We start from the raw sequence: 18,985 nt of genomic DNA, 5'->3' as shown, positions 1-18,985 counted from the left end.
GCATAACAGGGCAACCTTTGTTTTCCAAACATCTCATCTGCCTTCCTGTGAATGGTCTTCCTTACCTGCGTGTCCCCAGAACCCTGCCTCTTTATAGCATGTTATACAGAAGCTTCAATAACCTCACTACCTTCTGGGCTTCAGATTTTAATGGGGCTCCATTAAATGGAACAAATGAAATTTATTTTTCTCCTGTTAACCTGCCTTATGTCAATTTGATTATTAGACCAGCCAAAGGAAGAAGGGAAATTTTTTCCGCTCCTACACTTTCACATGGCTGTCACACTTCTATGGACCAACAGATTCTTAACCCTAACAGACATGTACATACTCATTTCACCAAATAACCACTAAATAACCACCAAAACAGAGAAAGATTTAGTGATGTGTGTTGCAAAAAGCACTAGACTATTAGTTAGGGGACCTGAGATTTAGCCTTGATGCTATCACTCTTACATTGGATACAAACTTCCTTTTCTCAGGATTTGTTCCCTCAACAGTAAAATAAGCTTGATGACCTTCAAAGATATATCCAGCTCTAACTAGTCTGAAAAATAGTTTGAAATAAAATTTTCTTCATTACAAATAAATTTATTTTATACAACTTTTTAAAACAAGTTTTAAGAAAATTAAAACTTACCTTCCCAAATGTGTGTGAGATCCAGCCACTTCTTGTGAATTGTCTTACAAGCCCTATGTAAGGAGAGTAATATGGGTTAAAAGCAAATGAACTTATAGGAAAAGAAAACTAAATGTGGTAACCTCCTGATGATACCTGTGGAAAGGAAATTATTCAAATAAATGCTCTATCATTTTACAAAATGTTTAAGGTAACAGAACTTGAGTAGACTGGCACAGTTCACATTATTTTCCCTCTTTTCAAGAAGAATGGGTAATATTAATACCAATCATCACTGAAATAATTATGACTCAGGAGAAAGAAACGTACTGAGATACTACTCAGACTGTCATGATATAATATTTGGAAATGAGAGGAAACTACTAAAGGTTATAATTTGTTTATAGAAGATATATATTTTTAATATTATTTAACCAATAGTTTAAATGCAAATCATGCCAGTACATTCCAACATTATATACAGACAACATAATTCCAATAAAGCTGATGTACCAAATGTAATACTACAGAAGAAACCTTAGGATCGCTAGGTCTTATTGCTACACTCAAACCATGAGACAGATGAGAATTTTTCCTATTTATAAACCTCTCTAGAAAAGATCCCACAACTTTCCTTAGGAACCATTTCCAGTGTTTCACAATCATGATTCCTCCTCACGGCTAACTAAGATCTCCCACGGCCTCTCTTAAGTCTACTTAGTCATCTAAGAATAAAGAGAATACTTATTGACTATCCTCTGCATCTGAGTCATTGACATTTTAAGACAATTATTAAATTATCCACAAGGCTTCTCTTAATGGATACTATTCCTTCAACATTCCCCTCAGAGCACATTTCTTATAACCTGTGATGTATTTGTTTCTTCAGGATTCTGGTAAAGTTTGCCTGGATTTGAGTTTCTTTTTTTCTTTTTAAAGATTTTATTTATTTGAGAGAGAGATAGTGAGGGAGAGAGCACGAGCAGGGGAGAGCGAGAAGCAGGCTCCCTGCTCAGCAGGGGCTTGATCCCAGGACCCCAGGACCAGACCCAAGCCAAAGGCAGGCACCCAACTAACTGAGCCACCCAGGTGACCATGAGTTTCTCTTTTTGTTTTCTACTCTGAAACTCTTTAGAATGTATTCAGAATTCCCATGGGGCCTATGGAATCTGCTTCCTCCCTAAATTTTTTATCTCCCAGAATAATATTAAGTATTACCCAGATTATCCAAAATATAACTTTATTATCACAGTACAAATACAAATTTTAAAAAATTTTAAAGTCCTGACTCTAGCTCACAAAATAAAATAAGGGCAATGCAATTTTAGCTTTGTGGTATTCCTGTCCAGAAGCCAAGAAATTATTCAAGTGGTATTTCTCAGGAAACAAATGTTTAGACTCCTGGGAGGAAGCCAGAAATCTGGAGTGAGTGATGTGGTTCTTGGCTCCCCAATTCTTATGTCACCAGAGAAATATTTTGGCTGAGCACTAGAGACTCATCCTCATTTCCAGACCACTTCATTTAGTGAAGTTTTACATAGTGCATACCAAGGTGCATTTTTATGGTCTAATTGCCATATGCTATATATCTGAAACTTGAACCCTTGGTATGTATGAAGGTATTGCCAATTTAAGAGCTGTCTTCCTATATATTACACAATAGCATGAGAACTAATGCCTCTCTAAGGTTTCTGTCTTCTATTACTGAATCAGACTCCTGACAAAAGAAGGGAATGGTGCCCTCTGAATTTAACCCTGGTGTGGCTTACAATTGGGACCAACCCTATACATAGGCAGAATATGAATCACCTTTGTAATAAGATTTGAGGAGCCCTAAGAAAATCAGTCTGGTTCAGTAGGTGACTTGCTCCTTCAGGTTCTCCAATATCTCCTCAATAAGACCTACACTGTGGTCACTCCATTTAGAATTTCAACCTGTACCAATCCATACCCCCCAGTACACCTACTATTTCTGTATTTTACAAAGCATGTATTTCCTTCTAATCCTAATATACTGTATCATGTACTTATTTAGTTACATAGTTGGTTATTCTGTCATTTATTGCTTGTCTCTCTCCTCTAGACTGTAAGCTCTATGCAGAATATATTTTTGTCTATTTCATTCACTGATGACACCAAATACTGAAACAGTACCTGACACACTTTAAGCGCTTAATAAATATATTTTAAATGAATGAATGTGTTGAATAATCCATATGAGGGATAGCTAGTATACACACTGGCACTCTGACATGCTATTTTAGTAGAGTAATGAAGACATCAATCATCAGCTAAATCACTAAGTTGAAAATAGCCAGTATCATTCATCCAACTGCAATTATTAGATGTTGCTTTTGTTTACCTACTTCAAAACATTTATTCAGTGCTCAGAAGTTGTACTTTATCATCATTTATATAGAGATATATAATCATATACAAATTACATGTATTGTTTATAAACACATAGACAAGGGCACACATGCAAGAAGCAAAAAGAGTAAAGGAGAACAGCAGAATGAATGCGAAAATAAAATGAAGACAACCATGGACTGATTTGTGAGGTGGTAGGACAGCAAGTGGTTTGTGCAGAACTGAAGAGAATACAAAAATGTTCAGGAAAAAGTCAAAAGGTGATGTCAGAGCATAATTAGGAAATATTTCAACTGGATCTGTCATGAACCTTAACTTTTTTTTTTTTTTAAGATTTTATTTATTTGAGACCGAGAGTGAGCAAGAGAGAGGAGCAGGGAGAGGGGCAGAGAGGGAGAAGAAGACTCCCTGCTGAGCAGGGAGCCCAACATGGGGCTCCATTCCAAGGACTCTGGGATCATGACCTGAGCCAAAGGCAGATGCTTAACCCACTGAGCCACCCAGGGGCCCCTCATGAACCTTAACGTTGATCAGACAGGATAAGTCAGCCTCACTCCATATAAGCCTCACTCCTTTTATTCCTGGTTTTGGGATCCCCGCCTATTAAAAACCTAAGATTTTATTTATTTATTTGACAGAGAGGGAGACAGAGTGAGAGGGAACACAAGCAGAGGGAGTGGGAGAGGGAGAAGCAGGTTTCCCGCGGAGCGGGGAGGCCGACGCGAGGCTCGAACCCAGGACCCTGGGATCATGACCTGAGCCGAAGGCAGACGCTTAACAACTGAGCCACCCAGGTGCCCCCCAAAATCCTGAGATCTTAAGAGCAAACTCCTTTCTCCCAAGGTGCCATATCTCCCTGGTTTCATTAAACGGCTATAGTGCATTTTCTCACACATGCACAGAAAGGTATTTGGTTACCTTACTTAACAAAATAGAACTGAAATATTAGACTTCCTTCTGTGATTGTACCTTCACATTCTCAGGAAATGAGTTCTCAAACAGAACAGGGAAGCTGCCCCACTGATTTCTCTTTTGTGCTTTCCACTTTCATTTCTGATCTTGAAATGAGTTATTTTTAAGTAGAATTGATGAAAAAAAAAACAAAGGTAATGCTGACACTATTATAGGAGGCATTTGGAAATGGTAGGCAAAGCAATGCTTACATCTCCTTTTCTCCTTTCTGAAACTTCTGTAACTTTTACAGCATGTTCATTGAAACAATTATTTTGAACAATTGGAGGAAAGTGTCAGCATTCCAAGGGCTAAACACATTAAAAGGCATTTGTTTTAATTGTCAAGACCTCGTTAACATTTTTCTCTTCTGTCATTTCCTTTTCTTAGCTTTTTTATAATACTAAGCTTCCAAAGTAGTTTATATTTGAAAAATAATATGAACACATCAAAGGTATACATGGCTTTAAAATTTATCTTTATTAGTTAAAAGATTTTATTTATTTATTTGTCAGAGAGAGAAAGAGAGAGAGCACAAGCAGGGGGAGCAGCATGGAAGAGGGAGAAGCAGGCTGAGCAAGGAGCCTAATGCAGAACTCCATCCCAGGACCCTGGGATAATGACCTGAGCCAAAAGGCAGATGCTTAACCCACTGAGCCATCCAGGCATCCTTATCTTTATTTTTGTATGTGAGTTTCATAAGAAACCACTGAAATAGGTAGAACAGAAAGTATTCACCCCATTTTCTAGGGGAGAAAAATAAAATAGCATATTTTAAGATCGTATGACCAAAAACTATGTATTTAGTAAAAGAACTCATTTAATGTTGGTTACAAATTTCTATTTCCATTTAGCAGATTCTGAGCACCTACCACTGCAAAACCAAGAGCTACATACTGTAGATACAAACATAATACACAGCCCCTCTTCCCTCAAGGAAATTAGTATTTAGTTTAGAAAACAGATATGTAAATATTGCCAACACAGTAATATAAGGGATTATGTTAAGACATTGGTCTCCCAACATTGTAGATAATAAATTCTATGGGGTTTTCTTATTTTGAATGTACCCTCTCGGTAGAAGTGTTTATTTACAAATTATACATGTGTAGTGTCATAATTAGCTAATATCTTAAGGCACGAAACATGTTTAGGGTGAAGTTTACTGATACTCTACAGGACATAAATTGATATGTCAAAGTCTTCTTGTTAATTTTGAACTTTGTAGGACATTTTAGCAGGTCTGATTAGATCATCATGGTTTTTGAATTTGTTTTGTTTGTATTTATTTTTCTTTTGTTTTGTATTTGAACTAATAGTGTGGTTGAAAAAGAATACTGTCAATTTCTTTTTTTTAAAGATTTATTTTATTTATTTGACAGAGAGAGAGATAGCGAGAGAGGGAACACAAGCAGGGGGAGTGGGAGAGGGAGAAGCAGGCTTCCCGCCGAGCAGGGAGCCGGATGCGGGGCTCGATCCCTGGACCCTGGGATCATGACCTGAGCTAAAGGCAGCCGCTTAACCAACTGAGCCACCCAGGTGCCCCAATAAATAGAATCTTTAAAAAAAAAAAAGAGTCAGACACCCAAATGACTGAGCCACCCAGACACCCTTATTATTTTTGATTAACAAAACACAGACATTCTTGGGCGCCTGGGTGGCTCAGATGGTTAAGCGTCTGCCTTCGGCTCAGGTCATGATCCCAGGGTCCTGGGATCGAATCCCGCATCGGGCTCTCTGCTCCTTGGGAGCCTGCTTCTCCCTCTGCCTCTCTCTCTCTCTCTCTCTCTCTCTGTCTCTCATGAATAAATAAATAAAATCTTTAAAAAAAACACAGACATTCTTTTATGTATACTCAACCCGAATATCCATCTGAGACAATCCCTAGAGTACATCTCTCTAGTTTGGGATACCACTGCACCAGTCTATCCAACATACTGAATTTCTAAATTTTTTTTTTAATTTCTAAATTTTGAAAGATTTTCCAGAAAGGACTAAAATGAAAAATGCTTTCTGTTGCTTTCTGATCCCTAACCAGAAAATCATTTAACCATGGTGTCTCAAATTCAATCTTCACTTGTTGTAGCTGACCTTTTACTATATTTACTCTGTAATTTTATTTTTTTAATTTATTTATTAGACAGAGAGAGAGAGCACAAGCAGGAGGAGCGGCAGGCAGAGAGAGAGAGGGAGAAGCAGGCTCCCTGTGGAGCAAGGGGCCCGGCCCGATGCCGGGCTTGATCTCTGGACCCCGGGATCATGACCTGAGCCGAAGGCAGACACAAACATCTGAGCCAACTAGGCGCCCCAACTCTGTAATTTTAAAGATCACTTAGGGAGAAAGAGTATAAGAGGTGGTCATAAGCTGATTACCAGACTAATCAAATGGTTCTATTAATTGGCTAAGATTACATAGCTCATGTGTTATTATTTTATTCAGAGATTTACTAAATTCCAAGTGATTACACTTGCCTCTGAATCATATTATATTCTCAAGATTACAAATCTAAACAACAAATATGGTGTATTAAATGAAACATATTTAAGGAAGCATGATTTAATGGAAAGAGCTTTGAAGTCAAATAGGCTTAAATTTGAATCTGAGCTGAGCCATTTAGGAGCTGTATGGTCTTGGGAAAGTGGCTTGATTCTCTGAACTTGTTTCGTCATGTGTTAAATGGAAGTAATATCATCTCATCAGGATGTTTTGAGAGTTAAAACATGGCATTCAGTAAGTGCTTAATAGCTGAATATCAATTATCACATAAAATGGATGAAATTACATACAGATGGGGGAATTTTGCAGCTTAGTGTTCCATGATAATTATACCTCCTGGGAGATCTTTCATGAATGGGCTAGTGTAGGGGTTCATTCATTCAACCATTATTTATTGAGTACCTACTCAGCATTGTGCTGGATTTTGGGGAGATACAGTACTCTCCTACTACAATGTAGTAGAGTTGATTGAACTGTAAATACATACATGTAATGGTTCAAATGCAACAAAGGCTTAATTCTTGTTCATGTAACAATACAGAGTGGGTATTCAGGTCATCAGAGAACCTTTTCATTTTTTTTTTAAAGATGTTTATTTTAATTTGACAGAGAGAGTACACAAATAAGGGGAGTGTCAGGCAGAGGGAAAGAGAGAGACAGGCTCTCCACTGAGCAGGGAGCCTAATGCAGGCCTCGGGATCGATTCCAGGACCCTGGGATCATGACCTGAGCCAAAGGCAGATGTTCAACCAACTGAGCCACCCAGGCGCCCCAGACTTTTCATTTTCCCAATATGTAGATTCCAGTGTTGCTTTGGTTACCATCATTCCTTCTAATGGGGAAGCAAATGAAGCTTCGAAGTACATGTGTGGATATTCTATGGAAAAGTCCTGGAATTGACACCTGTAACTTCTACTCCCATTCCATTGGAGAGAACTTACCCAGATGGCCTAACCTAACTGCAAGAAAAGCTAGGAAATATAATGTAGCTGTGTACACAGGAAGAAGGTGGAGAACAGAAATTGGTAAATAGCTATCAGCCTGCAGTTGATTTTTAAAGAGACATAAGAAAGACAACAATATCGTAATGCATAGGGAATCAAGTTTAAGAAAGGCTGGGGGAACATATTCACACTCCTGCTATCAGAGAAAAGATTCACAACCAGATGACTGTGTTTACATATCTTCAAATTTATTATAGTCCCATCTGTACTTTTTTTCACACAACCTGTTCTTTTCCAAAGGGATTGTAGAGTATCATACTAAAAGAGATGATTTCCTCACGAATTGGCAAGGTTTATATTTTCTTTTTTCCCTTTTTTTTTCCAGTCCATATTTAAGATCAGGATGGTCTTAAAAGAATTAAGCTTCTATGTGTCCTCTTTTCCCTCCCATATTTCCCAAGATCATCTTGGCTGCCTCCTACAGTTCCCTAGAACAATAAAGCCTAAGTATCTGCCCCTACACACACTGCTCCCCTGAAAGAGGAGAAAAGCCAATTCAAAGGGAATACAAACACACACACACACACGCACACGCACACACACAGATATAAAGAGAGAGAGAGAAATGGAGACTTACTAGTTTCTGAACTAAAAAAAAAAAAAGAAAAAGAAAAAAAGCTTATTTTCAAGCCTGTATCACAGATCTAATAATTGTATTTCACTGGAAGACAATCCAATAAGCTAGCAACTAAGTGATCATAGGTAGAAGAGTTTCCTGAAATAGGTAAAATCCTCTTTTCCTGAAGGCAGTGGTCAAGCAGATGTCCCCTGTGAGAGAACTTCCTATGTTGCTGTTTGCATTGACAGTCTTCATTCCTCATAGACTGGAATTATAACATATATTTGTATGTATGTGTACATTTAGAGATTGTCCACTCTCCTCCTCATACACATATCCAATAGCATCCTGGTGAAAGTACTAATATTTTCTGGGAACTGAACACGTAGAAAACCTGGCCAGACTAGGGTAGCTAGGAGAATGAGATTTGGGAGGGAAGCAGATATATAAGTGAGAAGTATGGAAGTAGTGCCACAAAGAACACACTTAAACAAATGGTGAAGCCAATTCCATTAAACCATTAGGAATTCATTCTTGGGCCTAGAATGAATTCTAGTTTGTAACAGCCTTTTAGTAAAATGCAAATGCCTGTGAGAATACTTTTAGATGTGTCCATTAATCTTCGAGGAAATAAAGGTAGCAAAGGGCAAGGCTGTATAGAAAGGAAAATGAGGCTAGGAAGGAAGAGGATGAAAGAACAAAAAGAAGGATGATAGAGGTGGGGAGAAAGGCTGAACAAGAATAATATAAGGTAAATGTTTGCTTCATAAATTTTATTAAGTCCCTTTCCAGATGTTCTGGTTCCCTTTGTTTTTCTTTTCCTGCAGATTCCATTCTATTTTATACTTCATTTCCTAATCTCTGTTCTTTAATTCCTAATTCAGACACAGTTGATCTAGCAGATTGGAAGATAAAGAGCGTGAAATTTCTGAATTCCACAAAATAGAGGAGGTAGTCCAGAGTAGAAAGTCAAGTAAAAAGAAAATGTGAAGGGGCGCCTGGTTGGCTCAGTCGTTAAGCATCCGCCTTCAGCTCAGGTCATGATCCCAGGGTCCTGGAATCGAGCCCGGCATCAGGCTCCCTGCTCAGCGGGAAGCCTGCTTCTCCCTCTCCATCTGCCCCTGCTTGTGTTCCCTCTCTCGCTGTGTCTCTGTCAAATAAATAAATAAAATCTTTAAAGAAGAAAAGAAAATGTGAAGTACAGGCAAACAGATATATGGCTTTCTCTTTTTCCCATCAGAGTGCTTTGATTTTCAGGGTTTTTTTTCACCTCAAGTAACATTCAGCATCAAAATTATATCAGACAATCTTTACACCAGAAAAAATGAGACAGTCCAGAGAGAGAACACTAAAACAAAATACATCTGGGAAGACTAAGTTATAAACTCTGATCATTACACAATATAACCTAAATTAAACAAAGAGGAAATTGGCAGTGTTATTTCCAAAAGAAAGAACTTGCTTTGGATTAGAGGGGAAAACAACACCCACGCCTTGAAACTCCTGAGCATCCTAGAAATCTTGAGGCTTTATTTCAAGTGTCATAAATTTATCATTTTGTTTAAAAATACTTTCAAAATTATCAACCTTTTGATAAAGGGTTTAAAGATTTCTTATTATACTTTCCTAGGAATATATAAGACAAACATCTTTGTTTACATGTCATGACTTAAAAATTAATGAAAAAAGACATGTTACCAACGTCTTCTCTGCCCTTGTTAAAATACTGCACATATTATTCTTGGAAGGCACAGATCATGACCATAATGAGGGAAATGTTCTTTTTTTTTTTTAAGATTTTATTTATTTATTTGACAGAGAGAGAGACAGCAAGAGAGGGAACACAAGCAGGGGGAGTGGGAGAGGGAGAAGCAGGCTTCCCACGGAGCAGGGAGCCCGATGCAGGGCTCGATCCCAGGACCCTGAGATCATGACCTGAGCCGAAGGCAGACGCTTAATGACTGAGCCACCCAGGCGCCCCTCGTCTACCTTTCTAACCTCATCTCCAGCCACTCATTTCCATACATCTTATATGCTAACAGTATAGATGGATGGATAGATTTATTTTATTGATTGATTGATATTTTTATTTTGTTTACCTTTCTCCCAGCTGAACCATGTAATTTCAGGTCCCTGTTTTCAGTTTTTGTTCCCTTGTATTTATTCTCTCTGCCTGGGATGCCCTCACCACCTTCACCCACCAATTGACACATCTTTAAAGATCAAACTCTCAAATACCAACTTTGCCCCACAGCTTTCCCTTCATTTCCTCCATAACCACCATCCCCACTCTAAAAACACAGAAATAAGTGCACCCTCATTTATGTTCCTATAAGCACTTCTCTTACAGCTCTTAACAATTTATATCATACGTGGATTATGTGTGTATACTAGTCCTTGCTTATTATCCGTTTCTCACATCTCTCCTGAGTATGTATCACCAAGGTCTATACCATATGATCCTCTTCACCCTCAAGCTATGGCTGATTGGATCAAAGGGAAAACAGTACTTTGCAATGGAGGTCTGGTGGCTACCACATTAACCAAGTGGTCAAGCTTGAGCACAACAATAGTGGAATGGCTTGATATGATGTGCCTCCTGATGTGCTGCTGTGGGAATTATACACACCACTCATGTGATCGTCTTGCTAGATATTTTACCTGAAACTAATCATAAGTTAACATGCAAATAAATCCAGAATGTGGGCCATTCTGTAGAACGTCTAGCCTGGACTCTTCAAAAGACTTAATGAAATGACAAGTAGGTTGGTAATGGGAACCTCATATCTACTCTGTGAATCTTTGGAGCTGTGAGCCAGATCCCCAAGAATTCAAGGCAGATAATAACTTCTTCCCTTCAATCCAGCAAATACTCAAATCTTCTCAGAAGTATAGTGGACCTACACCTGTTCACTGCCAGCCACTAGAGAAAAACCAGCATTTCTTATAACTGTCAAGCAGCTTAATCTAAACATCCTTATCAGCTCCCAGAATGTAAATTCATTCATCTGTCTGTTCTCCTTCTATTGTTTCTTTCCCCCAGTTAAATCTACCACTGATCTCCTTATCTCTTACCTCTCCATTATATCTTTTAAACCTCCATTACATTTTAACAAACTGTGCTATAATTTAAGCTCCTTTCACTGCCTGTAACTTTCTCTAACCTTAATTTAAACAGCTTTATCTCTGGAAAACGCTTCTCTTGTCATACCATCAAGTAGAAGCTGCTATTTCTCCCACATTAAATGTAGTTTTGGATCAAGTAATGGGATCACTGTCCTCTTCATTCCATACTACTTTTAGAGCCGCACACATCTGTAAAAATCTTATTTTATTGCCTGTGAAAACATTGGTTTATGCCATCCAGCTCTAACCATACCTTCCTTGGTAGAGGAACTACCAAATCCTACTAATGTTCCTCCATTCAAGAGATCTCACTCACAATTCACTATTCTTTTCCATTCATGTCCTGACATCCTAAGGTATTTCACATCTATGTTAATGATATACCCATCATTCTGGACTTTTAATACCTTAATCTCCATCTCCCATGACTTCTACCTCATTTCAGCTGGACACTTCCATGGCAACACTCTGGACCTTGTAGTCACACAGGACTAATTACCTCTTAATTAAATTTGGTCACCATGCCACTTGATGATGGTTTCAGAATTCTCACTCTACCAATCTCAAGATAGCAGTTCTTTAACCACTGTCTTGCAAGCCCATCTGCTTCATCCATATAAACTTTCCATTGTCTCTTTGTTTTTATTCCCTATTAAATTTAGATTTCATGGTCTATCACCTCAACCCTCTGTTGTCAGTATCAACTCCCATGTTTTCTGGGCTAACACGTGCTTAGGGCAATATATTTGGTTTTTACATAAAAGTGTATTTAATCAAATATATTAATTGTGCTGTTATAATCTTTACCCTTGCTGATTTTTGGTTTTCTTGATGAATTAAACACTGAGAAAGACATGTTAAAATATCAGTGATGATCTGGGGAGCCTGAGTGGCTCTGTCTGTTAAGTGTCTGCCTTCAGCTCGGGTCAGGATCCCAGGGTCCTGGGATGGAGTTCCACATCCAGCTCCTTGCTCAGCAAGGAGTCTGCTTCTCCCTCTCCCTCTGCTTGCCACTCCCCTTGCTTGTGCTCTCTCTAGCAAATAAATAAATAAAATGTTTTTTTAAAAAATTAAATCGGGGCATCTGGGTGGCTCAGTTGGTTAAGCGACTGCCTTCGGCTCAGGTTATGATCCTGGAGTCCCGGGATCGAGTCCCACATCGGGCTCCCTGCTCGGCGGGGAGTCTGCTTCTCCCTCTGACCCTCCTCCCTCTCATGCTCTCTGTCTCTCATTCTCTCTGTCTCAAATAAATAAATTAATTAATTAATTAAAAAAATTAAATCTTTTTTTTTTAAAAAGGAACTACTAATCTATGTTATCTCTATATAGATTTGCCTATTCTGATACAGAAAAAGCATTTGACAACGTACAACATCCATTCATGATAAAAACCCTCAACAAAGTAGGGATAGAGGGAACATAACTAAACATCATAAAGGCCATCTATGAAAAAGTCACAGTTAATATCATCCTCACTGGGGAAACACTGAGAGCTTTTCCTCTATGGTCAGGAACAAGACAGGGATGTGCACTCTCACCACTGGTATTTAACATAGTACTGGAAAGCCTAGCCTCATCAATCAGGCAACAAAAAGAAATAAAAGGCATCCAAATCAGCAAGGAAGAAGTCAAACATTCACTATTTGTAAACGACATGATACTCTGTATAAAAAACCCAAAGGACTCCACCAAAAAAATCCATACAACAGATACACGAATTCAGTAAAGTTGCAGGATACAAAATCAATGTACAGAAGTCTGTTGCATTTCTATATACCAATAATGAAGCAGCAGAAAGAGAAATTAGGAAAACAATCCTATTTACGATTGCACCAAAAACTGTAAGATATCTAAGAATAAACTTAATCAAAGAGGTAAAAGACCTATATTCTGACAACTATAAAACACTGATGAAAGAAATTGAAGATGACACAAAGAAATGAAAAAATATTCTGTACTCATGGATGGGAAGAACAAATATTTTTAAAATGTCTATATTACCCAAAGCAATCTACACACTGAATGTAATCCCTATCAAAATACCACCAGTATTTTTTCACAGAGCAAAAACAATCCTAAAATCTGTATGAAACCACAAAAGACCCTGAATAACCAAAGCATTCTTGAAAAAGAAAAGCAGGATGCCTGGGTGGCTCAATTGATTAAGCATCTGTCTTTGGGTCAGGTCATGATCCTGGGGAACTGGGATTGAGCCCGCATCGGGCTCCCTACTCAGTGGGGAGCCTACTTCTCCCTCTCCCTCTCCCGCTCCCCCTGCTTGTGTGTGCTCTCTCTGTCTATGAAATGAATAAATAAAATTTTAAAAAAGAAAGAAAGAAAAAAGAAAAGCAAAGCTGACGGCATCACAATTCCAGACTTCAAGTTATATTATAAACCTGTAGTGATCAAGACAGTATGGTACTGGCACAAAAACAGACATGTAGATCAATGGAACAGAACAGAAAATCCAGAAATGAACCCACAACTATATGGTCAACTAATCTTAAAAAAAGCAAGACAATGAAAAAAAAAATCCCTTCAACAAATAGCGTAGGGAAAACTGGACCGCTTTCTTAAACCATACACAAAAAGAAATTCAAAATGGATTAAAGATCTAAATGTGAGATAAGAAACCATCAAAATCCTAGAGAACACAGGCAGTAATTTCTCTGACACTGGCCATAGTAACGTCTCTCGAGATATGATTCCTGAGGCAAGAGAAACAAAAGCAGAAATGAACTATTGGGACTTCATCAAGATAAAAAGTTCTGCACAGTGAAGAAAACAATCAACAAAACTAAAGGACAACCTATGGAATGGGAGATGATATTTGCAAATGACATATCTGATAAAGGGTTAGTATCCAAAATCTGTAAAGAACTTATCAAACTCAACACCCAAAAAACAAATAATCCAGTTAAAAATGGGCAGAAGGCATGAATAGACATTTTTCCAAAGAAGACATCCAGATGGCCAGCAGACACACGAAAAGATGCTCAACATGACTCATCACCGGGGAAATGCAAATCAATACTACAATGAGATACCACCTCACACCTCTCAGAATCTAAAATCAAAAACACAAGAAACAACAGCTGTTCCTGAGGATGTGGAAAAAGGGGAATCCTCTTACACTGTTGGTGAACATAAAAACTGGTGCAGCTACTCTGGAAAACAGTATGGAGGTTCCTCAAGAAGTTAAAAATAGAGCTACCTTATGATCCAGCAATTGCATTACTAGGTACTTACCCAAAGAATACAGGAATGCTAATTCAAAGAAATACATGTACCCTTATGTTCATAGCAGCATTATCAACAATAGCCAAGTTATGGAAATAGCCCAAAGGCCCATCCACTGATGAATGGATAATGAAGATATATACACAATGGAATATTACTCAGCCATCAAAAAGAATGAAATCTTGCCCTTTGCAACAACAAGGATGGAGCAAGAGAATATAATGCTAAGTGAAATAAGTCAATCAGAGAAAAACAAATACCATAAAATTTCAATAATATGTGTAACTTAAGAAACAAAACAGATGAACATAGCAGGGGGGTGGGAAAGAGAGGCAAAGCAGGAAACAGACTTAACTGTAGAGAACAAACTGAGGGTTACCTGAGGGTAGATGGGTGGGGGCATGGGTTAAATAGGTGATGGGGATTAAGGAGGGTGTTTGTTGTGATGAGTAATGGGTGTTTTATGTAAGTGATGAATTGCTAAATCTACACCTCAAACCAATATTACACTGTATGTTAACTAACTGGAATTTAAATAAAAACTTGGAGAAAAAAACATATGCCTATTCTGCCTATTTCATATAATTGGAATCATATAATGTTTGATCTTTTGTGACTGCCTTCTTGGCATGTTTTCAAGATTTATCCCATGTCGTGGGATAGATCAGTTCATTTCTTTTCATTGCCTAATAACATCACATTGTATGAATATACAACCTTTTGCTCAATCATTCATCTTTGAATGGACCTCTGGATTGCTTCTGCTTTGGTGTTATTATAAATAATGTTGCTATAAACATCCATGTGCAAGGTTTTGTGTGGACATGTTTTCATTTTTCTTGGGTATATATTTAAGAGTGGAATTTCTAGGTCATATACTAATTCTATGTTTAGCCATTTGAAGAACTATCAGACTGTTTTCCAAAGCATCTGCAGTACTTTACATTCCAGCCAGCAATATACAAGGGTTCTAATTTCTCCATATCTGCACAAATACTTGTTATTGTCTGTCCTTTAGGTTATAGCCATCCTAGTGGGTATGAAGGGAAATCTTCTTGTGCTTTTGTATTTATGAATATAAATGAAATTCTTTCCATGCCTTATGTATTTTTGGTTCTTCTATTCTTCACTTTTTTCTTCCTGTTCCATATTTTCTAGTGTATCATTTTAATTCCCTTGTTTCTGTTCATCTATTTAAATTATTTTCTTAGTGGTTGGCATGGGAGTTAGCAACATCAAACCTTTAAACAATCTAGTTCAGATTAATACCAACTTAATTTCAATAGTATTCAAAAACTTTGCTCCAATATTCTTTCTTCCCCCCATCCTTTGTTCTATTGTTGTAATACTAATTATATCTTTACAGATTATAAACCCATCAGTGTAGGTTTATAATTATTGCTTTAAGCAGGAGTCTTTAAAATCAGATAGAAGAGTTACAAACAAAATTGCATTTACACTAAATTTTACATATCCATGTAGTTACCTTTAAGGGTACTTTTCACATGGATTCAAGCTCTTGTCCACGTTGGGCTCCCTGCTCAGCGGGGAGCGTGCTTCTCCCTCTCCCAGCTCTGCCTGCTCTGCCTGCCGCTCCCCCTCCTTGTACACTCTCTCTGACAAATAAAAAAATAAAATCTTTTAAAAAATTAAAAAAATAAAAAGAGATCCACACTTACAAACCTTGTGGTAATATATAGAACATCGGAGGAAGAGCAAAAGAGAAAACACCTAGAGTGAAAAGAGCTACAAAACATCAGTGATTAGGTTTATTGCTTATTTCCGTAATACAACAATGAAAGCTAGAAGGCAGTAGAATAATATCTTCAGTATCTGATAGAAAATCATTATCAACTAAGAACTGTACAGTCAATGAGACCATCTTTTAAAAGGCTAGGACAAAATAGTATTTATAGACACATAACAACTAAGATTATTTACTATCCATTGAGTCATGTCAATGAAAATTTTAAAGGAAGTACTTTTGGCAGAAGGAAAATAACCTGATCTCTAGCCCCATGTTTTTCCCCTTTTTTACTTCTTACTTTATGGAATTTTTAAAAAAGATTTTATTTATTTGAGAGAGAGAGAGCACAAGCAGGGGGAGGAACAGAGGGAGAGGGAGAAGCAGACGCTCTGCTGAGCAGGGAGCCCAATGCAGGGGCTGGTTCCCAGAACCCTGAGACATGACCTGAGCCAAAGACAGACGCTTAACTGACTGAGCCACCCAGGCATCCCTGATCCATTTTATTTTAACTAAGATGCGCTGGGCTCTTTAAGAATTGTTGTCTTTCTTCCATTTTGCAAAATTTCAGGTTTCATCTATTCAAATGTTTCTTCCTCTCACCCACTTTCTTTTACGTCTCCTTTTGGAAAGCCCATTACACTAATATCAGATCTTCTCCCTTTTATCTTCCATTTCTTAATTTCTCTTTGTCTCACTATGATGAATTTCCAGTAATTTCTTCATTAATTCTCTCTTCAGATGCCTCCAATATGCTCCAAAATGTGATCAATAAGTCTTTAAATTTGGTTATTGTAAGTTTAATTTCTAGATAATTTTATCTTAAAAAGTATGCTTCATCTTATAGCCTCTTGTCTTTTACCCTGTTCATTTCGTTTTTAACTTTTTAAACATTTTCGAACGTTTTATTTTTAGTCTATGTATAAAGCCTTTTCATTTCCTTAGAGCGCCTGGGTGGCTCTGTTGGTTGAGTGTCTGACTCTCGGTTTCGACTCAGGTCGTGAACTCAGGGTCATGAGATCGAGCCCCATGTGAGACCCATGCTAACCAGGGAGTCTGCTTTGGATTCTCTCTTTCCCTCGACCTCTGCACCTCACCCACCCCTCTCTAAAATAAATAAATAAATAAGATCTTTTTTAAAAAAAGTCTTTTTTAAAAAGATCTTATTTATTTATTTATTTATTTGACAGAGAGAGAGACACAGCGAAAGAGGCAACACAAGCAGGGGGAGTGGGAGACGGAGAAGCAGGCTTCCCACAGAGCAGGGAGCCCAGTACAGGGCTCCATCCCAGGACCCCAGGATCATGACCTGAGCCAAATGCAGATGCATAACGACTGAGTCACCCAATAAAGTCTTTTCATGTCTTAGTCTGTTTTCTATTATCTCTGCTGAGCCTTTGGTTTTTTGTGGGATGTTTTGAAATTTAATGGTGAGCTCATATTCTACAGAATCCTGCCTATGGGAATTTGAGGTTGAAGATGCACTCCTCCAGAGGAGATTCGCTTATGCTTTGGTCGGTCAGCTGGAAACACTACCAATCTGGGTACACTTTCATTAAATTCTATGTGTGAGGTTTGTGAAATATACACACACACAAAAAATATGTAGTAAGTAATAAACCCATGCTGGGGATAGTTAATGTAACGCTATACTTAGGGGAGATTTTTTTTTTTTTTTGCTTTTCACTCAATGTCAAAGTCAAGCAAGGCAAGGTTCCTTGTACTCTTTTGTACATCAAAAAACCCTCTGAAGTCCTAGTTTCATGTCACATTATCTTTTTCAAATGCAAACATGGGAAAATCTCAGGTTTTATCTCCTGTCCCCAAGTCCTATGTAACTGTCAAAACAAATTTTGTCAGAAACCCTCAGGCTGATTAGTACTTATAGCTTCCTAATTATCAGCTCAGTAATGTCTGCAGCAATATATATATATTTTAACCCAGCACTCTTAATTACTTTCAGGAGGTGGGTGGTTCTCATGTCATTTCATTTATAATAACATAGGAAACAGATATCTTTTTTCAGAGGCGGGCAGGGGCAGAGGGAGAGGGAGAGAGAGAATCTTAAGCAGGCTCCACACCTAGTGCAGAGCCCAACATGGGGCTCAATCTCACAACCCTAGGATCATGACTTGAGCCAAAATTAAGAGTGGAATGCTTAACCGACAGAGCCACCCAGGTGCCCCAGAAACACATATCCTGAAGTACTGTTCTAAACATTTAAATCTCAATAAAATATCTGGATCGCACTGATACTAACATGCCAGACAAAATTTTGCTTGTTCTATTATTTTCTTAACAAATATTTTATCATAAATAATTGAAATAAATTAAGCTAAGTAAAAATAGCCCTGCATGGGATGTCTAAAATATGTGGAAACTGCTTATAAGTACCCTAAAACACGTTAGAAGCACCTACTTACCATTATCTAGAAGATTTTTAATAAATCTTATCTGTATATCAAGCATTCCTCCACATTTCCATCATAACCAGGAGCCTAGAAACATGCAGGTAAATAGATGGAAAGTGAATGAGAGTTTCTAAGTATTTTGTTCTAAGTTGAGAGTATGTTAAAAACCTGGCAGAAACCTTGCTGGTCCAAAATAAGACTCATTACTACTATCATTGTTACCAAACACTGCATCTTCAAAACAGTGTTTTCAGAAGACCAGGCAGGGCGCCTGGGTGGCTCAGTTGGTTAAGCGACTGCCTTTGGCTCAGGTCATGATCCTGGAGTCCCTGGATCGAGTCCCGCATCGGGCTCCCTGCTCGGCGGGGAGTCTGCTTCTCCCTCTGACCCTCCCCCCTCTCATGTGCTTGCTCTCTCTCATTCTCTCTCTCTCAAATAAATAAATAAAATCTTTAAAAAAAAAA

At 38.0% G+C, this 18,985-nt stretch overlaps 1 protein-coding gene across 1 annotated transcript in view; it reads right to left on the bottom strand.

The window, feature by feature from the left end:
- The window catches only part of IL13RA2 (interleukin 13 receptor subunit alpha 2), a 107,161-nt gene that overhangs the window by 64,158 nt on the left and 24,018 nt on the right, over window positions 1-18,985 (bottom strand). The window contains exon 2 of the mRNA XM_081808376.1: window positions 641-693. The gene's annotated coding sequence lies outside the window, so the exon portion shown is untranslated. The remainder of the gene's footprint in view (window positions 1-640; window positions 694-18,985) is intronic.

Source organism: Leptonychotes weddellii, chromosome X, assembly GCF_054177405.1.
Source record: "Leptonychotes weddellii isolate Sample4059 chromosome X, ASM5417740v2, whole genome shotgun sequence".
Taxonomy (NCBI): domain Eukaryota; kingdom Metazoa; phylum Chordata; class Mammalia; order Carnivora; family Phocidae; genus Leptonychotes; species Leptonychotes weddellii.
This window is presented reverse-complemented; position numbering and strand designations above follow the sequence as displayed.